Source organism: Passer domesticus, chromosome 33 (genome assembly GCF_036417665.1).
Source record: "Passer domesticus isolate bPasDom1 chromosome 33, bPasDom1.hap1, whole genome shotgun sequence".
Classification (NCBI taxonomy): Eukaryota; Metazoa; Chordata; class Aves; order Passeriformes; family Passeridae; genus Passer; species Passer domesticus.
In genome coordinates this window covers 3,164,909-3,191,278 of record NC_087506.1, presented here as the reverse complement: position 1 = coordinate 3,191,278, position 26,370 = coordinate 3,164,909, and the positions used below count along the sequence as shown (strand labels likewise).

Sequence of the window (26,370 nt, the reverse complement as noted above, 5' to 3'; positions counted from 1 at the left end):
AACCAAAAGGCCTTTGTGACACTGCAGGGCTGGAACCAAAGTTCCATTGTGACATTGCAGGGCCTCGTCACATCAGTGCTCCATTGTGACACTGGGCAACCAAAGGAGACAATTGTGACACTCCAGGGCTCATGGAACCAAAGCTCCAGGGCAACACAGAGGGGCCTCCTGTCATCAATGGTCTATTGTGACATTGTGGAGCCAAAGGAGACCATTGTGACACTGCAAACCCCCAGGGTCCAAAGGTCCATTGTGACATTGCAGTGCTCATGGAACAGAGGAGTCACATGTCATTGTGGGGCCTAGGGAACCACAGAGACCATTGTGACAATGCAAGGCTTCATGGAACCCAGGCATCGTTGTGACATTATGAGGCACCATAAAACTAAGGGAACCCGGAACAAGTCTGGCTGGTTTGACCTTCCGGGCCCCCTGAATGGTCCAGCTGACCTTGGTATGTTGAGAATCTCCTGTTACCTCCTACTGAAACACTGGGGCTCCGTGCTTTCCTTCCTATGGAAAAGAACTCTCCTTCTCCTCCAGGCACACATGGCCAGAATTCAGATTTCACCTCCAAATTTCCTTATATCAAGGAATTCTTTCCACAGGAATATTGCCAGGACAAGTCTGGCTGGCAGTGGTTTCATGGTCACTTCCCATCTGTCTTCAAAACACTGGTGAAGGCTCTGTGCTTTCCTTCCTAGGGAAAGAACTGTCCTAGGGAAAGAACTGTCCTGCTTCTCCAGGCACCCATGGCCAAGACTGGGGTTCCATCTCCAAAATTCCCTAAATCCAAAGACTGCTCCCAGACAAAATCTGCCATTCCTGACAACTCTGCTGGCCTTGGCCTAGTGAGGCTCTCACCTGCCTTCCAAACACTGGGGCTCTGTGCTTTCCTTCCAATTGAAAAGAACTGTCCTTCTTGTCCAGGTGCCCATGACCAGAATTGGGATTTCGCCTCCAACATTCCCTATTGTGACAGACTGGAGGAGATTGTTGGCTGGAAACATTTCACGTGTAGGGGAGGAAGGGGCAGGTCCAGCTTTGCCCTGGAACCCCAGCACTGCCCTGTCCTGGAACCCCAATCCCCTCAGAGCCTCTATCCCAGCCCAGCTGTGGCTGCCAGTCCCTGGCACAGCACAGGCAATGCTCCACAGCCACCTCTGGAACCACCAGCCCAGCTCCTTAGTGACCAAATGAGCCCAAGTCTCACCTGGGGGAAGGGCCCAGGAAGACCAAGGGGTATTGAAGGCTGACCACAAGGCAAGAACACATCTTGACTCTACCTCCTCTTGGAATTTCTTTCTGAACATGGCTGGAATCCAGGAGGCAGTAGCTGTGTGTGTGCTCCTCTGTATTTTTCTTACTTTTTTTCTCTCTCCCTGTCTGCTTCTACTTTATATGCCCCTTGGAAAATTTGATGAACTTAAAATTGAACAGCTTAGAGTTTGCGAAGTTGAATGTGCCAAATTAATGCTTTGAAAAGTGTTTTTTTGTTGATTTAATGTCATAATAAACCTTTTCCCAAAGTTTCTCTGATTTTCTAAAGTTGCCAGTAAAGGCTGTATTGCTCTTTTGAGCTTTTCAGAATCTCTTGCTGGTATTTCTCCAGGGAGTCCAACTCAGAGTACACAAACAATTGTAATTCCTATTAAAAGTCTCCTTGAGAGAGTTTTTTAGTGGATGGGAGTCAGGGCTTGTCTGTCCTGCTTGGCACAGCCCAGGCAGGGCTTTCCCAGCCACATTCCACTCTCCATTGCCCAGCTGGAGCCGCTGGTGCCTCTGAGTTCTGCTGGCCCAGCCCCAGGGACGCTCTCCTTGTCTGCCCATTCCCCCACGGTCTCTGGGCAGGGATGGCCTCAGTGGGGGCTGCTAACATCCTCAGCAACTTGGAGCCTGCTGCTGGATTTCACTGCTGCAGAGGCTTGTTCAGCCTGCAGCTCTTCAGTGCAGGAATTCAGTGTCCCAGGCCTCATTAACATTCAGAACACCTTAAAAATCCAAGACTCTGGGAAGAATTTTTTTCAAATAAACCTTTCAAATAATTTAATTTGTGGTTATTAGACAGATTTCAGGAGTGTATTGAAACTGAATACATTATATTTTAAAAGACAGTGAGAAATCATTTTTTTAGGTCCTGTTTAGTTTTTTTTCACTTCTAAAAAATTGATACGTGCAATCTACAATTGATATTGAAGCCAAGTACCTCCTCATGCAGCTTGAATAGATATGAAAATCAAGACCCTTCATGGCTGACAATCAATCAGACTCTGTCCCTACGCCCACCCCACCATTTCCCCCATCCAAGCCCTGGCACTCAGAGCAGCCTTGTGCAAATCTGAGCTGCCTCCAGGCCAGGCTGCACCTGCAGCTTTCAGCTCCTTGGCTCCAACTCCCACCTGCTTTCCTTGGAGAAGGAACTGCCTGAGACACAGAGGGATGTTCATTGATTGTCAGCCAACAAAGCCAAGGGAAGGCACAGCTCCATCAAATGCAAAAGTCATTCTTCTCCCTGGCTCTGCCCTGGCCCTGATCCCCACAGCCTGTCCTCTTTCCTTCATCCCTCCTTTGCCAGGGAGCTCTGCTCTGGCTGTGGAGAGAGATCCAAGTGCAGCCCCTGGAGTGGGAACCACAACTCATCAGGTTTGTGTGCTTTGAGGGAGCAGGAACGGGTGAGACTCAGAGGCATAGAAAGGTTTCTCTTCATGGCACACATAATAAATGTAAACATGATAAAATTTAAGAAACATCAAAACCCTTCCCTCAGCACCTTGTGACATGCCAGCAACATCTGACATGTCCACCATCCACAATGGATTGCCATACAGGAAGGATTTTAGACAAAGACTTAGGAAGAGGTGACATAAAAGATACAAATACAACTAAAATGCTCACTGAGAAGGTGTTGAAACTTCTGAAAGATTGGGCAACTCCCTGATTCTCAAAGCACTAAGGCAGTCAACAGAGACACAATGGAACGAGCAGAGAACAGCTGCAGGAGGAAATCTGGGAACAACTGGAATTACATAGATCCAGCTGCTCCAAATCAAGAGATCTCAGACATGGCATTTCCACAGGAGAGCTGGAAACACCTGAAGGAAGAAAGCCATGAAATACTAGAATGAAAGTTGGTAGCAATGGTTGAGGGGAAGATCAGTATTTCTTCTCCTGACATCAGCAGAAGAAACCAGTAGATCCAGGAAATTCCCCTTCCTGGTGGGAAAATTTTGCCATTTCTTAAAAGTACTCAAATGCCTCAGATAAAAAATATTTTCTGGTATATTATGAAAGCAACAGGTATTAAAACCTTTGCCCCTTTCCAGGCAGACATCAGTTTTGTGTCCATGAAGAGGCAGTGCCACTTCTGCATTGAGGTGCCCAGCTGGGATTGGATGTCTCTGAGAGCACCTGAGGGAGAGCAGAACACCTTGCAAGCTGCAGGTCCCTGAGAGCCCTGCAGGGCTCCTGTCCCATCAACATCTGCCCTGCCCCAGTCTGAAACAGGGCCCAGCATGGTGCCGGGATCATCAGAGAGCTGAGGTGTGTGCTGGAATTCCATGCTCTCCCCATCCTGCAGCAGCCCTGCATTTCCCTGCTCCAGCCTTGGTCTCCAGCACAGCCATGGAGGCTCTTTGGGCTCCTGACTGTTCCTGCAGCCCCCAAGGGCAGCTGAGCTCTGCCTGTGGCACAGTCAGCCCTGGCCAGCGCAGGCCATGCTCAGCAATTGCTTGTGTGTGCCTGGCCTTGCTGTCAGCCCCGGCAGCGGCTGCGTGGCCCCTTGGTGGCCCTGTGCTGGCCCAGCCATGGTGGCCCAGCCCCTGTGCAGGCCCAGCCCAGGCCAGGAGCATTGCGGCTGGGAACGGCCCCTGTGCCGTGCTGCCCACAGCAGCCTTGGGGCTCTGTGCCCCATGGCCTCCCTGCTGGGCAGCCTCTGCCAGCTCCTGCACAGCCCCTGGCACCTGTGGGCCTGCTCAGACAGCCCTGCCCCGGGCTCTGCCGGCCTCTGGGCCAGCAGAGAGGCCGGCCAGGGCTGGCCATGGCCGGGAACAGGCCCTGAGCCCCGCAGGAGGATGGAGCTGGGCCACAGCCAAACTCAGCCCAGGGCAAAGCTGGGCTCAGCAGCCAGGGCTGCCAAGGGCTGGGCACAGAGGCTGGCGGTGACAAATGTCCTGGGCCCCCTCCCTGCTCTGTCCATGCCCCCAAGGGCACAGAGCAGCCTCCTCTCTGGGGCACTTGCCTGTTTTCAATGCCTTGCACAGGCGCTGGCCCTGCCCCACAAGGCCTGGCCTGAGTCCTGCCCCTGCACGCTCAGCCAGGCTGAGATGGACACTGATGGTTTCTGGGGCAGGCTCTCTGAGCCCAGCCCAGCTCCCTGCAAGCTCTGCCAGCTGCCCTGAGCTCTGGGCAGCACCAAGGGCCTGTCCCCAGCCCAGCCCAGCCGGCTCTGGCCCCACAGCTCTGCTCAGGCCAGGCTGCTCTGGCCACTGGCCCCATGGCCTCAGCCCCTGCCAAGGGCACAGCAGCAGCTGCAGCTCACACAGGACTCTGCCCCAGCCATGGGGGAAGGTGCTGGGACAAGGCCAAAGGAGGCTCCCTGGCTGCCCTGCTCCCCTCTGGCTCAGGTGCTGAGAGCTCTGCAGCCCCTGCTGCCATCCCATGTGCCCAGGGCAGCACAAAAGCCCTGGCCTTGGGGCCCTCAAGAGCTGCTCCTGCTCCAGGCCCAGGGCCTATCCCAAAGCTGGGGCAGCCACAAAGCTGTGCCCATTTCTGTTCATTGCTGCTCTGATGGGGATGGATCCTCAGCCACTTGGAGGTTGATGATGAATTTTCCTACTCCCAAGGCCTCTTCTTTCTTGAGCTCTTCAGTTCAGGAATTCAGTGAGAAAAGCTCATAAACATTTGTTCAACATGCCCAAAGAAGAAAAGCCATTTGGAATAACAGAAGTTTTCAAGTTTCTCTGATTAATTATACAGATATCTGAAGTGTATTCAAAGTGTATATACTGTCTTGAAAACAATGCAGAGAGAACAGTTTGTTCTGTTTAATGTTTTTTCCTGTTTATAGTTTGATATCAGCAATGTCCAGTTGATATTGACCCCCAGCACCTTCTAATGCAGACTGAATAGCTATGAAAATCAAGACCCTTCATGGCTGAGAGTCAATCAGACTGTGTCTCCTGCCCCCTCCCAACCATTTCCCTCATCCAACCCCTGGCACTCCTATGGACCAGCAATGGTGTCACCAGCAGGACCAGGAGAGCAATTCTTCCCCTGTGCTGGGCGCTGGTTGGGCAGCACCTCGGGTGCTGTGTCTAGTTCTGGGACCCCAAATTTAGCAAGAATTGGAGGGGCTGGAGTGTGTCCAGAGAAGGGCAACAAGGCTGGTGAAGGGTCTGGAGCAAAAATCCTGTGAAGAGAGGCTGAGGGAGCTGGGGTTGTTTATCCTGGAGAAGAGGAGGCCCAGGGGAGACAAGGTGGTGTCAGGGCACAGGTTGGACTTGATGATCTCCAAGGTCTTTTCCAACCTTGCTGATTCTGGGATTCTCTGAAACCACCCTTGCAGCAGTTGCACGATGAGCCCTGGGCCTCCTCTTCAGAAGCTCCAGCAGCCCAGGTGCCTCAGCTTCTCCTCCCAGGCCCAAAGCCCATCCTGTCAGTCCTCAGAGCCTCTGCAGCTCCTCCTCATTGCCCAGAACAGGGAGACCCACAGGCAGACACAGCAGCCCAGATGTGCCCCCCTGGCCTGTGGTGCCTCTGGCAAGGGAGCAGCACCAGGCACTGCAGGAGCCTGCAGACAATTCCTGCAGCACTTGGAGGATGATCCTGCTCCCCAAGGGACGTTCCCATGGTGCCAAGTCAGGAACTGCAATGGGGAGTGGGGCCAGAGAGGAAAGGGCAAACAGGGATGGGCTTTTTGCAGGGGAGGGAACAGGGGTGGGCAACAGGAAGAAATTTGTACCAAAAAAAGGGGGGAAAAAAGCAAAGGTGAAGCCAAGGAAATGCTCAGGGCAGTTCAGGGGTGGCTGACAGACAGCCCTGGCTCTGAGCAATAGCGTCTGCAGTGGGACAGGAATCTCCCACCTGATGGGAACAAAGTTTCTGGCTGACTGCAGAGGCCAGGACAAAGCTGAGTGGTTTCCCTGGTGTCCCCCAGCCCTTGCTGGCCCCAGTGGCTGATGACATTTGTGCTCCCTCAGGTTCATGTCCCCACAGCACCAGCATGGGGGTGCTCCTGCCTGCTCTGTGCAATGCAAACAGGGGCTCCTGAGCCAGTGCTGCCGTGGCTGTGCCTGCAAGGATGCGGCACCTCTGTGAGCTGGGGGAGAGGCCAGGGCTGCAGAGGGGGGATGTTGTTGGCAGCTCCATCAGGACGCTCTGGGACGCTGCCCTGGGCTGTGCAGCACCCTGGGGATGGATCAGCCCCTGCTCTGCTGCTCCTTCCCGTCTCCCCCAGGGCCCTTGCAGAGCCCCAGCCATGCTTTTGCCCCCAGCCTGCCCACGGCCAGACTGGGGCTGCTCACCCTGGGGCTTTTCTGTGCTGAGCATTGGCCTGGCCGTGTTCTTGAGAGAGCCTGGGCAAGGAGCCTGGAGCCCCCAGGGCCTGGCCTGAGGCGTCAGCGCTGCCCCAGCAGTGCCCATGGCCTGTCCCTGCTGCAGCCCCGGCACTGCCACCCCCAGGACTGTGCCCGGCCCCGAGAGCACTCAGGCCCTGCAGCAACACCAGGGCCACCAGGGCAGCGGGGCAGGGCCACGGCAGCAGCACTGGCAACACCAAGTGCTGCTGCTGCTGCTGGGCACAGCTGCTGTGCCAGCACTGATCTGCCCCAGCTCTGCACACAGACATTGCTGCTGCAGCTCCAGAGAAGGCAAGAATAGAGGCATCTCTGCAGAAAACTTTGCTGGGAGATCCTTTAGTTCCTTTAAAACCTTTGAGACTGCAGCCCCTCATTGGCACAGTCTGTGGCCACAGGGAAGGTGGAGAGAAACAAAGTCAGAGATGGCAGAAACAATCGTCTAGCTTTAGGAAGAATATTCAAAAAGGAAAACGACAGGGAAATCAAAGAACCAAACCAAAAGAGCTATAAAAGATTACTTTTATTACAAGTGATTTGCCGAAATTGGCAATCAGTTTAATGCTTCCTAAGATGTCCAGTCATCAGTCTCCTCACTGCAGCCTTGAGCTCCTGGTTCCTCAGGCTGTAGATGAGGGGATTCAGGCCTGGAGGCACCAGCGAATACAGAACTGACACCAACAGATCCAGGCATGCAGAGGAAATGGAGGAGGGTTTCAGGTGGGCAAGTACTGCAGTGCTGAGAAATGCATTTCTCCTGCATTTTCCCTTTTCAGATTCTTTCCGTCATCTCCTGAGAGGTCCAGTTTGTTCTGGTGCTTTTCATGAACTGATTGTACTCTTGATTTAGATGGAGACTGTGGAATTGTTTTCAGATGTAGAAGAATCTGGACTGAAGACAGAAACAAACTCCCTGTCAGCCCATTTTCATCTTCTAGATCATTTTCAAGATGTCCTTGGGGGTGTTGGAATGATTATCACACAGCTCTCCACTTCTGGCTGCAGGCTCTAGAGTTTCTTTCTCTGCATTCAGTCAGGCTTGCATTCCCTAAGAGTTCTTGGTAGCCTGTCATCTTTTCTTAGGGTAGAACAGTAACAATGAAAACCTTACCAATGGCACAACTGCCCAGCCCACAAGGAAAAGAAAAGAACAAGCTGTCAAATTCTTCAAATATTTCTCCTGCTTTGCTGCAAGTGTTGTGCTGCACCCACAGTGTGGAAAGCTGCAGTTGGTGGCACACCTTGTGACAGAAGCTGCACCTCGTTCTCCGGGAAAGGTTCTTGGAAAAAGCAAACAGGACTGAGGAGAAGATTCTGGAAAAACTGAAAGAGCTTTTAAGAAATTAAATGAAAATTGAAACAATTCAAGATGTTTTTCTCGATTTGTTTTTATGCTCCCCTTTTCCATCTTGCACTAGTTGTCCATCCCATTAATTCCAAACAGATCTCACTTCTAAGATCCATGAGTTGGCAAGTTTTAGACATTTTAAGATACCATGACCTAGACACACTTTGGCTTTCCCTGTTTTTCTTGGAAATCAATGCTGGAGAGGTAAGTGCAGTGCTTGGGTCAGGTACAAATTCTGCATTCAGGGAATGCGCTCTGAGAGTGTTTGACCCCCAGCAGGGACAATGCACAGCAGGGACTGAGGGGATTCCTAGCCACTGTGCAGGAGTCCAGACTCTGGCTCTTGGCTGAACTCGGCAAAGTTCCCGTGTTTGGACAGGCTCAGGGGCTGCCCTCAGGGAACGTGGGGCTCGGGGCGGGGGCGAGCGGGCAACGGACAAACGGACACGGGGACAAACGGCCCCGGAGCTTCAGTTGCAGCAGCGGCAGCAGCGGCAGCAGCAGCAGCAGCAGCAGCGGCGGCGGCGGCGGCGGCGGCGGCGGCGGCAGCAGCAGCAGCAGCAGCAGCGACAGAAGAAACTTTAGAGTCTCTTCTCCTCTCCCTCTCCCGCTGCCCCGTACCTCTCCCGCTCTCCCTTTCCCGCCGTCCCTCTCCTCTCCCCGCCTCCCTCTCCCCGTGCCGGGCTGGGCCATGCCCCCGGCCCACCCCCGGCCCCGGGCGGGGCTGCCCCGTGCGCGCCCCCGGCCGTCCCGCCGCCGCCTGGCCTCAGCCCGGCTCTGGCCGTGCTGGCGCTGGCGCTGCTGGGCGGGCGTCAATGCCTGGGGCTGGGGCGGCATCGCCGGCTTTTGGCTCCGCCTGGCCCGGCCCCGGCCCCGGCCCCGAGCCCGAGCCCGACCCCGAGCCCGGCCCCGGCTCCTCCCGGGGCCTGCGGAGGACACAGGCGGCGTTGCCTCTCCCGCCGCCTCCGCTGCGGCTTGCCCGGCCCGAGCTCCGCCGCTCGGCAGCGCAGCCGCCGGCCCCGAGCCTCCCCTGTCCTGTTCCAGAAACCGAACGCCGGGGGATGGCCGGGCCGGGGCGGGTGAGGGGCGCTCGGGGGCCGTTGCTGGCCCCGGGCCGAGCGCTGACAGCCGCGTCCCGCCCGCAGGGAAGGCGCAGGAGGCCCTGCAGGAGCGCTACCGCCTGGGTTCCCTGCTGGGGCGCGGAGGATTCGGCAGCGTCTGCTCGGCGACGCGGCTCTCGGACGGCGCCCCGGTGAGCGGCGAGGCCGGCGGCGGGCGGAGAAGGAGGGGGCGCAGGAGGAGGAGGAGGATGGGGCTGGGCAGGGCGGGCGTTGAGCTCAGCCCGCTGCTCCCCTTGGCTTGCAGGTCGCCATCAAAAGGGTGCCACGGAACCGCATCCGGCACTGGAGCGAGCTGGTGAGTGAGCCGGGACAGCGGGAGAAGCCGGGCCGTGCCGGGCGGGGATGAGCCGAGCCCCGGCATGGTGGAAGCCGCCAGGACGTCCCGAGGGAGAGTGGGCGTGGGGCCAGCGCAGGGCGCAGAGCATCCCGGGCTGGCTGAGGGGTTGCCCAGCCCTGGCCCAGCATCGGCCCCACTGACGGCATCGTGCTCCTCCCGCAGCCCGACGGCACCAGCGCTCCCCTGGAGGTTGTGCTGCAGGACAAGGTGTCCACTGGCTTCCCCGGTGTCGTACAGCTGCTGGAGTGGCTTGAGCTCCCCAGCGACATAGTGATGGTGCTGGAGCGGCCAGAGCAGTCTCAGGACCTCCTGCATTTCATCCGGGCACGGGGGTTCCTGCGCGAGGAGGTGGCACGCCGCTCTTCCGCCAGGTGCTGGAGGCCGTGCGGCACTGCACCAGCTGCGGGGTCCTGCACCGCGACATCAAACCAGCGAACATCCTGGTTGACCTGGCCACTGGGCAGGCAAAGCTGATTGACTTTGGCTGTGGCACCTACCTGCAAGACACAGCCTACACTCACTTTGCAGGTGAGCCTACACAGGGCTGTGCTCCCGCTCCTGGCATCTCATGGCCCAACATCTCTCAGCCCAAGCTGGCTGTGGCAGCGGGGATTCTCCCTTTTGCTGCCACTCAGGGGACTGAATCTGCAGCTGAGTTGCTTTAGAGCCGGGGTGGGTGGGGAGCCATCTTCTAGCCCTGCTGGCAGCCTTTGCCCACCACTGTGCCCAGGACTGGGGCTGGGCTGGGGCAGCCAGCCTGACAAAAACAGTCGTGGGTCAGGGTAGCAGAGAGGGAGGTCAGAACCTGTGCCCCAGCTGGTTTGGTGTGTAGGCAAGAGGAAGGGCTTGGACTGCTCCACTTGCCCTGTTTGTCTTGCCTTTATAATATGTTTGGGTCAATGCAGACAGGGAGAATGAGGGCATGGTTTTTCCCCAGCACGCAGTGGGTATTTCCTTTGCATGTCATGGTCAGGCCTAGCCACGGCTTCCACTGTCCCCTTCCCACACCAGTGGCTTCTTTTGCAATCCCAAGTTTGTACACCAGTCCCAGATGCTGGTGAGAGGACAGTGGTCACCCTGTGTGCCACTGATGCAGCCCTCGCCCGCCCAGGGATGCTGGGGCCAGGCTCTGGGAGCAGCAGCATCCCCCTGATGAACTCCATCTGTATTCCACAGGAACACCATCATACAGCCCCCCGGAATGGACCCGCTTTGGCTGGTACCATGGCGAGCCAGCTACCATCTGGTCCCTGGGCATCCTGCTGCACGAGATGGTCTGTGGGAAGATGCCTTTCAGGAGGGGCTGGAACTTCAGCTGGGGCCAGCTCTCACTGCCACAACGGCTCTCTCCAGGTGGATCCTCTTCTCTGGGCATGGGTGCAATACCAGTGCTGGGAGACAGCAGCGGGCTCGGGAGCATCCCGCTCTGGCAGCTGCTGAGGAGGTGGCACATGTCCTGCTCTCCCCCAAAACCAAGAATTGATGGGAAAGTTCAGGCCCAGCTCTGAGCGCATCCAGCATGGCCTGGGCATGGGAATAGTGGGGCAAAACCAACAGGAGCCTTCTCCAGCTGACGGGCAGTTTCTGGTTTCTCTCCCCAGAGTGCCAAAATCTGATCGGGTGGTGTTTATCCATGCACCCCTTGGCCAGACCCTCATTAGAAGAGGTGTTCAGTCATCCTTGGATGCAGGATATTCATCTGCCCTAGAAGAAGGGAGAGAGCCACAGGCACACTTAGATCCAGGGCCCTGGTAAGTTACAGCTGCACACATGCCTTGGCAATGAGAAGCAAAGGAACCCAGCCTGTGTCACTGCACCAGGGTCATGGGATGGGAACACGCAGCCCTTGTGCTGGAGCTGAGCTGCTCTGCCCAGCCCTGGTGGCTGCCATCCAAGCAGGTTTTGCTTGTCCTGGTTCCCTGACAGCTGGGGCCCTGGGCAGAGCCCTGACAGCCTGGTCTCACCCCAGGGAAAGAGAAGGAGCCCCTGGAGAAGCTGTACCGGGTGGGGCTGCTGCTGCAGGAGACGGCGAGGATGACATGATGATGACAACCTCTCCCTGGACCTGGCCACCAGCAGTTGAAGGTGATGCACTATGATTGTGGCACCTTCTTCAAAGCCAAACTCCACAGGGAGTTTGCAGATGAGTCCACACGTGGGGAAATGCTCCCAGATTTGGGCATTGCCCAGCCTGGCTGGGAAGCAAAGGTTGCCCCTTTGCTGGGGCAGATGGAACTAAATCTTCAGTCAGCTGCCCAGCTGCTTTTTTGGCAGGGCTGGTGGGATGGGCTGGAGTGGGTACGAAATGGGAGTGGGCTCCTGGCCCTGCCAACAGCCCCCAGCACCCACCGTGCCCCGGGCTGGGGCTGGGACTGGGGCAGCCAGCCCGACACAAACCCCTGTGGTGGGAGCAGTGGTGGGACTCCAGAACCTGTGCAGGGGCTGCTTTGCTGTGCAGGCAAGGAAGGCCTTGGGCTGCTCCACTGCCCTTGTTTGCTTTGGGATCATGGTTATTTTGGGGGCCAGTGCAGAGGGAAAGAGAGAAAGTGTGGACCTCCCTCACCCATGGCTGGATTTTTCCCTAGCATGTAGGGGTTGGGCCTTCCTCAAGGTCCTGACAGAGCTAAGAGTTTTGACCTTTCTTCTTCTTTTCCCTTTTTGTCTCTAACCTCTTTTCAACAATTTGTTTGTTTTTTTCTAGAGGAAGCATTCTAGGTGGTCCAGTCTGGATTGGGAAGTGCTTGGGACCAGCTGCAGCGTGGATGGGCCGTGCCCTTGGAGCAGGCTGAGGACATCGTTTGGGACCAGCTTTTCTTCCAGCCGTGGATGGCGTGAGGTGGGTGCCCGTCTGCTTGGCAGGGTGGGATCAGAGCTTTTGGGAGATGGCAGCGAGCACAGGAGCATCCTGCTCTGGGCAGCTGCTGAGGGCTGGATGTGCCATGGCTGGCTGCAGGCTGGGCACATGTCCTGCCCTCCTGCCCTGCTCCCAAAGGCAGCACTGATGGGCAGCTCTGGGCACAGCTCTGAGCCCGGCCAGCACGGCCTGGGCACTGCGGGCAGCTGGGACTAGGGGACAGGAGCCCTCAGCTGATGGGCAGTTTCTGCTTTCTCTACTTGCAGCCAGGCTCTGCAGATGCTGAGGCTGCTCTGGGCTCTGGCAGGGCTCTGCTGGAGCTCAGCACCGGGCTGCAATCAGCCAAAGAAGAAATGGTGTCACCTGCAGCACAGACTTGCTTGAGCATTTTGACAACGCAGCTCAAGTTTGCAGCGTGGACACCTCCAAGGGAAAACATGACACCTCCCAAAAATTAAAATTGTTCAATACCTTCTGAAATCAAATCAATCTGGGATGACTCCAAATGACATTTTTCAGCTTGCTCAAGATGTAGCTCAGCCCTTCTCTGAACAGTTCTCTCCCCCACCTGCCTTTTACTTCTCAACTGCTCCCTTTTTTCCCCCAGTGAATTCCCAGCCCATCGCAGTCTCCATCACTTGCTGGCCTTCCGTGTTGCCCCTGACCACAAGGAAGGCCGAGCCCCAGGCTTAGGGACTCGTGCTGTCACTGGCTGAGGAGCAGCAATGTCTCAGAGGTCCAGTGGGATTTTAGTGTCATTCAGAGCCACTCCCCAGCCCTCAGCTCTCCTCACTGCTGAGTTCCCACTCCCTTTTCTTCATCCTTGCAGCAGGATGAGCTCTGTGAATCCCCTTGAGCCTCCCCACTCTTCCCAGCCCACGCAGCCACCTCAGTTAGGCTGAAGCTGAAGCTTCTCTGTCTTCTCTGGCACACCAGTCCAGTCCCCTGTGTGGGGAGCCCCAGTCCCAGAGCACAGCACACAGCAGTGCAGTCCAGGCTGGAGCAGCTGCCCTGCAGCCCTGGCTTGGCTGTTTTTGGCAGCTGAATGCTCCCTGTTTCCAGCTGTCCCTGCAGGATGGCACCAGGGCAGAGCCCAGCCGGGCTCCCACTGCAGCCCCTGGAGCTTGGGGCAGACAGTGCTCCCAGAGCTGAGGTTCATGGGGAGCACCCGGAGCTGTGCCTCGCACTCAGTGCTGGCAAGTGTTGTGTTCTCATCTCCTGCAGCCTGAGGGGAAAACAACCTGTGCTGCCAGGCCAGCACTGCCCCTCTGGACAGGGACAAAGCTGAAGGGCTTTCCCATTCCAGAGGAGCTGGCACTGAGCCTTGGCAGGGCCTGGCAGGGCTGGAGCCAGGTCTGGCCTGCTGTCTGGGACTCGCTGCCCACCAACCACCCCCACCCACCACGCTCCATCCTCCGGGACAGAAGGGTCTGTGTGTGCCAGGGGCTCTTGGATGTCTGTGCATCCATGGAATGAAGGGTCTGTGTGTGCCAGGGGCTCTTGGATGTCTCTGTATCCATGGACAGAAGGCTCTGTGTGTGCCAGGGGCTCTTGGATGTCTCTGTATCCATGGACAGAAGGTTCTGTGTGTGCCAGGGGCTCTTGGATGTCTCTGTACCCCAGGGCAGAAGGCTCTGTGTGTGCCAGGGGCTCTTGGATGTCTGTGCATCCATGGACTGAAGGGTCTGTGTGTGCCAGGGGCTCTTGGATGTCTCTGTATCCATGGACAGAAGGCTCTGTGTGTGCCAGAGACTCTTGGATGTCTGTGCATCCATGGACAGAAGGCTCTGTGTGTGCCAGGGGCTCTTGGATGTCTCTGTATCCATGGACAGAAGGCTCTGTGTGTGCCAGGGTTTCCATAATGTCTCTGTACCCATGGGTATGGGATGAACATGGACAGTGAAAGTGTCAGTCATGTTGCTTGCACACCCCTTCCTTTGTATACAAGACAAAACCAGGCACACCCCCAGGTATGGATATATTAATAGGATATGGATGGATAGGGGTTTCCCACAGTGCAGTAACTTTTGCATAACTCACCATTTAACTGGTGGCCAGGGGATTTTTTCCCTACTCTGTGTGAGAAGGTATCCCAGAGCTGAAGGAGCAGCATTCAGAACAGTTTCAGGATTTCTAGGCAGGAAGTGGAGCTCACAACCATCCACATAACTCGCCATATTCATTGGGATGGGCTGCTGCTTCTCTAGGAATTCGGCCCAATGCAGACATGAGACTTGGAAAAATGCCAGCTCTCTGTGGGTTTGTGCAAAAGGGGGAGCAGCACAAACACTTTGTTCCTGCCTGGGGGACACAAGGTCCAAGGAGCTTTGGTGGCAGAGGGTGATCTGGGCTGGTGGCAGGTGAAGTTGCATTCTATGACATTCTCAGAGTGGCACAGGACAAAGGTCCAAGTACCCCCAACACCACTGATTAAGTCCTTGGAGTGCTGTACATCCTCTAGGAAAAGCTGCTGTCACACAATCCACTGGGATTTATAACTTTCATTTGCAACACTTTAAATCCAAATTTCAAACTGCAATATTTTTACATTCAAGACACAGTAATGCATAAATGCATAATAGATCTTTCAATTTCCTATTGATTCAATCACAATTTAAAATAACATAATATTGCAAACAAAACCCTGAATGTTTTAAAAAGGGATGCTGAGGTCAGTAAGATGAATCCATGCCATCAGAACATTTACAGAGTAACTGATTTCTCTTCTTGAAAAGATCAGTTGCCTCTTAATGCAAAGTTCCCAAAGATTTTCACTACACATTTGTTTTTTTGGTTTTATCTTTCATATTTTTTTCTTTCCTTTTTTGTCCAGTGTTTTTAACAGAGAACTCAGACAACTCCTACAAAAGGAATGTACAGCAAAATGAGAAATATTTCTGATAAACAATGAAAATGTAGGCTCCTCCTCTGTTTCCTTTTCTATGGATACCCTGAAGAAAATTATCTAGCAGATATGAGCAGAGGTGTGAAGTGTTTCATTTGGACTGTGCTGGAGTTCAGCACTGCTGACATCCTGATCTAGTCAAGAGCTGCAGAATTCTTTTGCAGATCTCGAACCTTGTGTTTGCAGGCACAGCACCTGCAGTGCTGACACACCAATGCACATGAATAACTCTGTTATTCCCTCTCAGAATTTGGGCTCTGCCCCAGCACGAGGTGCTGCAGCCCTTTGCTCCTGGTTCCCGTATGGAGCAGCTCCCTTCCTGCTGGCTGAGCTGCTCAGGCAGAACCCAGCAGCTCCTGGCCCTGCAGGGCTGAGGCTTTTCCCCACTGCTGGGCACAGACTGATGGAGCAGCACTGCTGAACACAGGGGCACACAGAGGGACCAGGAGCAGCTGCCTTTGGCCATCTGAGGCTCCAAGGCCCAAACTCTGAGCAGCCAGGGCTGGAAGAGACTTGCAGGCTCCCTGGTGGCTGTGCTGCCCCACTTGTGCCCAGCCCAGCTCTGCCTGGGGCAGAGGGAGAACAAGGGGCAGCTCCCTCCCAGCCCAGCCCAGCCCAGCCCAGGGACCCCTCCAGCCCCAGGGCTTGGGGCACTGTCAGCACCTGCTGCTCCAGCCACCACTCCTGCTGACCCTGACAGCAACACCCAAACTGGGGCTGATCCCGAGGGAGCAGCAGCAGGGCCTGGATCTGATCCCTGACTCTGGGGTAGGGCTGGACAAATGACCCCACAGCAGCAGCAGCACATGGAGCTGACTTTCAGCACAGCCCCTGCCACTCTTCCCTCCTGTGTGCAGCGGTGTCACAGCAGCCTGAGGCACCTGGGAGCCCCCAGTGCCAGCAGGGACTTGAGATGGCAGCCCTGGACTCCTGGAGGTTGTGCAAGGAACTGAGCTGGGGACTCCCTGTCCATGGGGGGATTCCAGATGGAAAAAGCTGCTGTGAGCAGGCAGCTCCAACACCACAGCAAGGAGGGTCTTGACCACTGGATCTGAGCCAGTCCCACAGTCCTGGGCAGCAGCCACTGAGCCCTGGGGGAAGAGAGGGCACAGCAAGAGGGACAAAACTTGGCAAGGTCAGAGACTGGAGAGAGCCAGACCTGGGACAGGAACAGCTGCTGCATTGCACTCTTGGAGAAAGCTCCTGGCTGGTTCAAAGTGCTGAAAGGTGTGAAGGGCAAAGACGAGGCCACAGCAAACCATGCTCCTGTTTCCACAGCCTTCCCTCCCCGTGTCCCAGAAGGAATTGCATGGACTGTGTTCTTCTCTCCAAGTTGTCTCGTTCAGCATGAGCAGCTTAGCACCAGGAGCTGAAGGAGCTGAAGCCTCAGGCCACAGGAGCTGAGCATGAGATTTTCTGAGCAAATGAGTGCTGCTAACCTGGACCTAACTGAATTCAGCAGATAGAATCCTGGAATCACAGCATCCTTTCTGTTGGAAAAGACCTCTGAGCTCATCCAGTCCAGCTGTTCACCCAGCAGTGCCAAGCCCAGCACTAAACCAAGTCCCTGAAGTGTCAAGGCCTGGACAACAGCCCTGAGTGAGGCCTGAGCAGCAGGCCCTGAGCCAAAGGTGACTTCTGGATGAACCTTCCAACCAAAGGTTATCTTTGTATCTACTCACTGATTAAGTATGCATGGTCATTAGCATTGTGATGGATGTAGCCACACCTTAGTGACACATGTATTGATCTTTTTGTATTTGCAAGCCAGACAGGGCCATGAAATCTGACATCTGGCCTTGTTTGGGGCTGTAGGATCAAAGTCAGCTCCCTTGGTTCCTCCTTGAGCCCTGGCCAGGCTTTGGGAGGAACCCAAGAGGAGGATGAATCCAGATGTTCCCGCACTAGAAGTGCTGTCAGTTTGTTCATTCAGCACTGTCAGAGCTGGGCCCTCTCACAGCGAGGTTGGAGCCTCACCTGTGGCTGGAGGCAGCTGCAGGAATTCCCAGTGTCCAGGAGTGGCTCTGCAGCCCTTGGCTTCCCCAGCTGCTGTGTGGATCTGGGGGATGGTGAAGTCTGAGGGGAACTGGTGCTGAATCTTTCTTAATCACTGCAGGCAATCTTTGGTGCTGATGGTTGGGTGCCTTGCTGAGCTGCTCCTTTTGTGATTCTTTGCTGCTTTGAGCTGCAGTAAATGACACTGATTCCTTCAGTTGCAGTCTGTGTCTTTGGTGCTGACCCTGCCCACTGGTAAAACAAAACTGGCACAGTCTGGCCAGATCAGAGCAAAATGTCACTTGTTAAATGTAAATGTGAGGAATCAGTGGCATCAGAAATTCCCAGATGGGAAGCCCTTCCCTGGAGTTGGCTGGCTCTGGAGTGGGCTGAGGTCGCAGCACTGTGTGAGCAGTGGGGCAGTTGGTTAAAAGAAGCTGAACCCCTGGATGTCTTAAAATGCATCCAAAAATTGCATACGGAAAAGGAAAATAATTTGTGGGTTTGGGCAGACAAAGATGAATTTGTTAACAGTACATTGGAAACAGCACCTTCAGAAGGAACAATTCTTGTTGGAATGCTCCCACATGGAGCAACAGAAGAAGGTTTTAATCTTGAGCTTCGATGCATTTGTGCAAGTGAAATATTAATATCATAAATAACTATGTACATATTTCTAGTATAATAAGGCCTTAATATATATATTGATATATATATTTTTATATGTATGTTTATACCTATCTAGCTATATCTATATTTCTATATCAATATCTATATCTACGTATAAAATAGTAATAATGTGAAATAGTGCTGGCAATACTAATTTGGTAGCTTTGGCTGCTCAGGGATGTAACATTAAACACTCTACTGAAAAGGATTGGCCAGAACCCTAATGTCAGAGGTAAACTTTGTGAGATTGTATACAATGAAAAAAGGAGGAGGGGATGAAATTGTCTATTTTTACAGGGTTGGCTGATACTGTGATGAAGAGTGCTTTGTCTGTTACTGTGAAAAATACCGTGATTAAGCCTGCAGGGTTTTTCATGAACCAGACTATCCTCAAGCTGCAGGATTTGTTGAACAGGTGAAGGGGTTGTTAAAAGAGCAGTTCAAAAAATGAGGAGATGGGAACCTGTCCCCATGGAGTACCCATCTCCCAGATGTGCTCCATACCCTTAACAGTGGCCCACTGGGGAAATGGAAACCCTTGGCTGTGCACAGCTGCACCCAATTTGCAACTACAACCATGGGCAGTGAGGCTTGGACTGCCTGGGAAATTGTTGTGGGTGTGATGGCCCCTGGCAGGGCCAGCCCAGAGGCTGCAGGGTTGGACCTTCATGCACTGGAATTAATTAGGATAAATCCAAAGCAAATGAAAGCTATCAATACTGAGAGAGGAATTCCGATTCCTCCAGGACACTTGGGTTTGGTAACTGCTCGCTTGGAGCTTGGTCTTGCAAAATGTTCATGTCACGGCAGGAGGAAAGGAGGCATTGATGCTGAATATAAAGGAGAAATTACTGTAATTCTGTTAAACAATTGTCAATAAGATTGGATTATTCAACCCCATGACAGGGTAGCACAATTATTGATATTGCAATTTTAAGCACAATTGTGAAAAATGGAGATCCACCTCCAGTCATTACCATTTGTGGAGATAAAGGGTTTGGATGCAGCAGTCCTAACAATGGAGCCAGAGTGTGGGCCCGGAGGCCAAAAGGCCCTCCTGAGGCAGCTGACGGAGCAGCTCCTAGGAAAGACAATATTGAATCCTGAAACCTGGGCAGGAACAATGGGAATGTGTCCCTGCAGCCTAGTATTCTCCGTGAGAACAAGTAGATATTACAGGATACTGTTTTACACATCCTGCCAGATCAAATCTCCTTGTTTGCCCCAATGGCCCTTTGGAAAATGCTCTGATCCACAGGGCTCCCTGTGAAGGCTGCTGTGGCACTGAGGGACTTGCACACAAATTCCATCCAGGAGCTTTGGTGCCCTCAGGGACTGGGACCCAGCCCCCTTCCAGCCAAAGGGGAAAGGGCCCCACCAAGCCTTGTTAGCCACAGACAACATGGTGAAGCTGAACAGCAAAGGACTTTGGAGGCATTGTTCTGGAATTGAAAAAGCTCCATCTCCATGGACAACACAATTATTGTTCCTTACTCAAATGAGATTGAGAAAAAATTAAGAACGGTGTCACGAAAGTACTATTGATGTCTGTAAGTTGTACCTTGATAGTCAGCCAGAATCTTTGCTTGCCACAAACACCTCCAGTGTTTCACCAAGGGATTAGTCATCAAAATTTAATGATTAGTTCTGAAAATTTCAAGATCAGGGTAGCCAAAGTACTCCATGTCACTAATTGCTGGGTTTGTTCTCAGCTGAAGTTGGGAGGAATGGGGTTCCCTTGGAGGGCCCACCCTGTGGGGTGGCCAGAACTCAGTCCGTGGGCTCTGACTCGTAACTGTCAGTGAAGGGACAGTTCAAGAAAACACAGGAATACAATGATCCATTTGACAGGATTCACTAAGATTTCCCTTCAGGAGAAACCCAAGCCTGTTCTAGTTACAGAGGCCACAGTGTGAGAGGATTTCTGTGCTTCACCATCACTCCCAATGTCAGTAGAACTTGGGCTGCTGGAGCTGGTCAGTGTCAGTGTTACCCCACTCCTGGCTGCAGGGCCACCATTTAGGGTCCTTCAGCAACAACCACAAGGAAGAGTTGGGGCCCAGAGAACATTTTCCCCCAAGGAGTGCCTTGGGTTTCAGAAAGCAAAAGATTCTGGTTCATCCTGTGCCCCATGTGTGCTGCCCCGTCCTGTGGAGTTGACTGGATGGATTATTAGAAGTAGCAAATGATGCTGTTAAAATGTCCAATAAGCACATCCTATGGGCTCCAACAAACACAAATGGGGACTCTGCAGAACCGCATGGCCTTGGATTATCTGCTTGCTGGCCAAGGAGGAGCCTGGGCTGTCATGGGACAGGAATGTTGCACTGCTGTCAGGGATGCGTTAGAAGGCCAACAGTCAGCAATCACCTTGACAGAAAGAGCAGGAGAAGAGTGGCAGAAAGAAGAAAATTCTTCTTGGTGGAATTAGCTTCAGGGCTCCCAAATTGGAGGCTGCTGTGAAATGCATTTGTGGCAGTGTCTGTCATCATTGCAGTGTGTGCACTTGGTGTGCACTCTAACATTCCATGTTCCAGTTGTCGTGACACTTTGTGCTGGGAAGTGGAATATTGAGACTTGTCTTAAAAGAGACAGTCTCAAGAAAAGAGAGACATTTGATAAATAAGAGAGAAGAACAGCAACTCTTTAGGCATGTTTGAAAAGGAATGTGAATAGCTCTGAGTAATGAAATTTAACAGCACTTAATTGAAGCACAAGGGGAGATGTCTTTATGCCTAATATGTAAATCTAAACTGTGCTATTGAAAGAATGGTTATGAAGGTTGTACTTCATTGTAGGTCTCAGGACCCATCCAAGTAGCAAGGCCTGAACAGGCCCAGAGGCAAAGTTCATCTCTAGATGGACCTTCCAAATAAATGTTATATTTGTATCCACTCACTAACAAAGCATTATTAACAACATGATCAGTGGATGTGTTCCTTGATAAAACATGGATTTCTCTTTCTGTATTTAGAAACCAGACAAGGCCCCATCTGGCCTTGTTTGGGGGTGAAGGATCAAAGTCAACTCCCTTGATTCCTCCTTGAGCCCTGGCCAGGCTTTGGGAGAAACCAAACAGGAGAATGAAACCAGATGTTCCCACCCTAGCAGTGATGTCAGCTTGTTTGTTTGAGAGTGTAAAAACTGTGTTCTCTCACAGCAGGCTTGGAGGCTCCTTGCCTGCAAAGGTGGAGGCACCTGCAGGAATTCCCAGTGTCTGGGAGTGGCTCTGCAGTCCTTGTCTGCCCCAGCTGATGTGTGGATCTGGGTGATGGTAAAGTCTGAGGGTAGCTGGTGATGGATCTTTCTTTAATCACTGCAGGCAATCTTTGTTAGTAATGACTGGATGGATTGCTGAGCTTCTTTTGTAATTCTTTGCTAATGATTATGTGCTTTGCTGAGATTATCCTTTTGTAATTCTTTGCAGCTGTGAATTATATAAATTACACAATTCCGTAAGTTGGTGTCTGTGTCTTTGGTACTGATGCTGCCCACCAGTGAAACTGGGCCCCCTCTTGCCTAAGAGTTACCTGGGAAGGCAAAACCCCTCACTCCAACATTCCCCCCTTCCTCCTTGTTCCCTGCACTTCATACACTGAGCATGATGTCCTGTGGTCTGGGGTATCCCCAGGGTCAGTTGGGGTCACCTGTCCTGGCTGTGTCCCCTGCCAAGCTCCCCCACAGCCCCAGCCCCTGCCCAGCGTGGCTGGAGGAGGGGCAGGACAGGCCTTGGCTCTGTTGCAGCTCAGCAAGAACAAAACCATCTCTGCGTGCTCAGCCCTGTGCTCAGCACCCGGCCCAGCAGTGTCTCAGTGCCAGTGTCTGTGCTCTCAGTCCCTGCCAGGGCTTTCCATGGCAGCTGCCAGGACAGGTGACCCAGGTGTCACCCCCAGTGAGGGCTGCCATGGAAACAGTGCCAGCACTGCCCCTTTCTGTCTGGCTGAGCTGGCCTTTGGCCCTGGCAGTGCCCTTTGCTGCTGGTTCCTGGTGCCTGAGCGGCCAGCGCGGCACAGGGCAGGTGGCCATGGAACAAGCCCCCAGCAAGGGATCCCCTCTGGCTCTGGGCAGTGACAGCAGCCCTGAGCAATGGGCTGGCGCACTGGGGTCGGTGCAGTGTCCATCCAACAGTGTCTTGTAATGGCCCAGTGCAGACTGGAATGATGATCCACCCTCCCAGCTGGCCCAGGGCAGCTCTGCAGTGCCCTTCCCCACAGCCTGTCTGCACAGAAGCACTGGCTGGGTGCTCTGCATTTCCCTTCCCTCACTCTTGGGTCTCTCCCACACCTCCCAGCTCAGAGCTTTCAGCTGCAAGGAGTTCAAAGCTGGTCTGTCAGTCAGGAGTTGGTCTAATTCTGCCCTGAGCAAACTATGGATTTGTGTTTATTGCAGAACTTCCTGTGTGTCTAAAACATTCCTTCCAGGGTTCTGCCTTAGGGAAAGGGAACCTCCTTGGTGGCAGCTTGGGCTTGGCACACACTTGAGGAGGATGTCTGTTTTCAATGGGAAAACTCAGGAGTTTTAGATTGCTTCAAAATATAAAAGAAACTGTACCCTCTTTGGCTGTGTACAGCCAGTTCTCTGAGCAAAGCAGGTCCCCGTTGAGTGAGGAGAGACAAAATGGGCTTGGGGAATGTGGAGCAAGGTTGTCCACACTGGGTCAGAGCTCAAGGCACAGCTTCTCTGAGCAGGCCAGAGCTCCTTAGGAGAGTCCCTGCTGGATCAATATCAGTCACTGAATGCTGCAATCACCTCTTGTGTAATAAGAACAGCAATAAAAGACACCCTTTAAAATAGGAATACATACTTCCTAGAAGCTCTTTGAAATATTTCTCCATAACTGAAAAAGGAAACCCTCCTAATGAACTGCACTAGAGCGGAGGGAAATCAAGGCAGAGCCATGGTTTGGCAGGACTTGCTTGATCCTAATGAGCCCTGTGGTGCATTTGGAGCTGAGCCCTGGAACCTCAGTACCTGAGTGGAGATTGCACAAACCTTTCCAGGAGTCCAAGTCAGAGGAAACACCCAAAGTGTCTCAAGGCATTAATGGGTCCCAGTGAGGTCCCTCTCCAACACAGGCTCCTCATGGACTAGTTGGAGGAGAGAATTGGTGGCCAGCATAGCACAAAAGCCTCTTAGAGACTCAGTGTGGAAAGGAGAATCCAAAGGACATTAAACACCTTGAGTGTCTCAAAGCATTAATGAGCCCCTCTGAATGTCAGTACAAAGCTCTCAAGGGACTCCTTAAAGCAGATAATTGGAGGCCATGATTGCACAAAGCTCTCAGAGACTCCAAGGCAAAAGCAAAACCCAAAGTCCTTGGAAAAACCTGCAGTCCCTGGGAGCATTCAGGAGCCCCCAGGGCCATTGCTGAGCAAGGCTCCCCAGGGATTCCTTCCAGCAGATCCCTAAGGCCACTGGGATGTGGGCTAGGGGGGGATGCTGAGGGCAGGACAAGGGGCTGACAGTGCCCAGCCTGGCTGGGGCTGTGCCAGGAGGCTCCAGGGCCTCAGGACAAGGTGTCCCCTCCCAGCCCTTGGTGGCACAGACCCTGCTGTGCCCCAGGGCACCAAGACTTGGCTTCTCTTTGTCCCCACCTGTCATCACGGCCTCCAGTTCTCTGCTCTGCCTGGGGCCTGGGGACACTTTCTCAGTCGTGTCCCTCAGTGGGACCCATTAAAAGTCCAAGAAACTTTGGAGTTGGATTGTGACTTGGAGTTCTGGAGAGGTTTCTTCAGCTGCCTCTGAGGGACTGATGTTCAGGGCCTGAGCACAAAGCCCCAGAGGCTCATTAAAGTCCTTGTGCTGTGTCTGTGCTGCTGAGCTGGGCCGGGCTCCTGGCACAGAGGCAGCTCCTGGTAACCAAGAAGAGCTTCAAAAGCACATTTCTCTTGATGAGCAGCTCTTCTGCCAGCCCAGCAGGGCTGGGGCACTGCCTGCAGCCACCCAGGCACAGCCCAGAGGCACAGAGAGCTTCAATCAGTCAGGGCTGGGAAGGTGCTGAGAAGTGCCTGGGGCAGAATCACTGCCAGCCCTTGGCACAGGAACCTCTGGCTGTAGGACAATGCAGCTGCAGCTCCTGGAGTGATCTCCTAAAGCTGGAACATCCCAATGCCTGCAGACTCTGTGAGTACAACTCTGAGTATTTTTGGTGCAGGGGAGGTGAAATGCTCATGAAACTCTGACATGCTGAGATCTTCTGATCAGTCATGGAATATTTCCAAAATAAGGGTTTTTGTAAAAAAGCAGAAATTTTTGTAAGACTTTGTATTCAGTTTCCTACTACTGGATAATGGCAGGGAGGGAGAATGAACAATATAGGATGATTATGAATTATTAATTATGAAGTTTGAAAATTGTCTGAGACATCTGAACTGTTTCTTTTAGTGATCACTAGGTTCACGGGAGATCCCTAATGTGCTTTCAGCCACTCTGCCCATGGACAGCACCAGCATCACCTTTGCTCGAGCCATCAGGCTCAGTCTGAGCTGTCCTTTCTCCAAGCTGCAAACAGAACCTGCCCCCAGCCAGTGCCCTGCAAACAGGCAGGGTTCTGTAGGGCCAGGGAGAGTGCACAGAGATTTGGGGTCTGTGGTTGCTGACAGGGAGAGATCAGGCACAGGGAAACACTGGCAGGAGGAAAATCTCCAGGAAGCAGAGATGATCAGGCAATGGGAGGAAACAAAAGCCAGCAATGCTGTGGCAGGGAGAGTTTAGAGATGCCCTCAGGATCCCCTGCAGTGCAGCCCCTCCCTCTGAACAAGCCCCCTCCCTCCTGTCCCCCAGCCAAGCCTCTGCCCTCAGGGCTGGGGCTCCAAGGCGTGAAGCCCCTCCTGTGCAGGCAGAGCTGCAGCAGAGCCGTGGGGCAGCTCTGCAGCCCCGGGCCCAGTTCCCTCTGCAGAGCACAGGGCTGGGAGCAGCTGCCCGGCCCTGGGGGCTCTGGGAGGGGGCACACCTGGCTCAGGGTGACGCTGTGCCCAGTGCCCGGCTCTGGGCAATGCTGTCAGTGCACCCAGGGAAAGAGCTGCATCTCCCTTCATCCAGTGCCAGCATAAAGACACTTGGAAGTCTCCCTGACATTGCAGTCCAAGCTGGGAGCTTCAACCCAGGGTGCAAAACTGTCCTAGAGCATCTCTGAGTTATAAGTTTAATGAGGAAATGCAGAGGTGTTCTGACACTGAAAATGCTGCTGGGTTCATGAAATGAGCATTGTGAGTCCTTGGCTACAGATACGGAGCTGGGCTGTGGTGGATCCATCTCCTCTCAGCAGTACCTGGTGACATTTTAGGGGAAGCATGGGAAGGTGATCACCCTCCACCTGAGAAAGGCTAAAGCCCAGAGAAAATCTCAATAGGTCAGAAGGAGAGACCATCTCCCCTTACTCTTCACTCATCACTTAACCTAACAGAACTTGCTCTGTTCCACCTGAGGGCAGCAGAAATGCTGAGGGTTTCTGATATCCAAGAACAGCAGCAAAGATACAGGGGATCTTAGCAAAAAAAACAGCAGAATTCTTGAACACGAAATGGTGTGTCTGTGTGTTACCGAGGAGGGTGTCTGGGAAATGCCTTTGATTTTGGTTCCAGGTATCTCCTCTAAATCTTCACTGTCCTTTCTCCATGAACAGGTCCCCATGTGCAGTCCCAAAAAATGTCCAACAGCAGCTCCATCAGCCACTTCCTCCTGCTGGCATTGGCAGACACGCGGCAGCTGCAGCTCCTGCACTTCTGCCTCTTGCTGGGCATCTCCCTGGCTGCCCTCCTGGGCAATGGCCTCATCATCAGCGCCGTAGCCTGCGGCCACCACCTGCACACGCCCATGTTCTTCTTCCTGCTCAACCTGGCCCTCAGCGACCTGGGCTCCATCTGCACCACTGTGCCCAAAGCCATGCACAATTCCCTCTGGGACACCACAACCATCTCCTACAGAGGATGTGCTTCTCAGCTCTTTTTTTTGTATTTCTTCCTGTCAGCAGAGTATTTCCTCCTGACCATCATGTGCTATGACCGCTCTGTGTCCATCTGCAAACCCCTGCACTACGGGACCCTCCTGGGCAGCAGAGCTTGTGCCCATATGGCAGCAGCTGCCTGGGCCAGTGCCTTTCTCTATTCTCTGCTGCAAACGGCCAATACATTTTCCCCGCCCCTGTGTCATGGCAATGTCCTGTGCCAGTTCATCTGTGAAATCCCCCAGATCCTCACCCTGCTCAGCCCAAGGCCCTGGAAAAGCAGATTAAAACACCCACCCAGAAAGTACCCTATGATTCCAAGGTCAATCTTTCCTCTAGCACGGGTTTGCTGTCAGAGTCTGTATGGGATTATAAAATCACCAGGAGAAAAGAGCATGAACAAGTTCTGCTTTGGCAGTCCCTCAAGGCTTTGAGGGAGAGGCTTTGTAATGCTTACTTGTTCACAGGAGCACATAACAAGGGTTGAAACAGTAAAAATAGTCCAAACCCTTTAGAAATTGGAAGGAAAACCTGAGGCACTGGGAGCTAGCAGCTCAGAAACGCGTGGCTTTTGCTCCTCTCTTCTACCTGAGAGCTTCCTGGGCAGGGGCAATTCTTCCAGTT

At 53.6% G+C, this 26,370-nt stretch overlaps 2 long non-coding RNA genes across 3 annotated transcripts in view; one reads left to right on the top strand and one right to left on the bottom strand.

The window, feature by feature from the left end:
- The window catches only part of LOC135288501 (uncharacterized), a 447,298-nt gene that overhangs the window by 211,071 nt on the left and 209,857 nt on the right, over window positions 1-26,370 (bottom strand). The gene's annotated exons all lie outside the window — the stretch shown is intronic.
- Window positions 10,410-12,208, top strand: LOC135288505 (uncharacterized). Of its 2 annotated transcripts, XR_010351573.1 has the most exons (4): window positions 10,410-10,731; window positions 10,980-11,129; window positions 11,348-11,463; window positions 12,080-12,208. It is a non-coding gene; the product is annotated as an uncharacterized LOC135288505 (long non-coding RNA). The 2 variants fall into 2 exon arrangements; XR_010351572.1 differs by lacking the exon at window positions 10,410-10,731 and having other exon boundaries at window positions 10,833-11,129.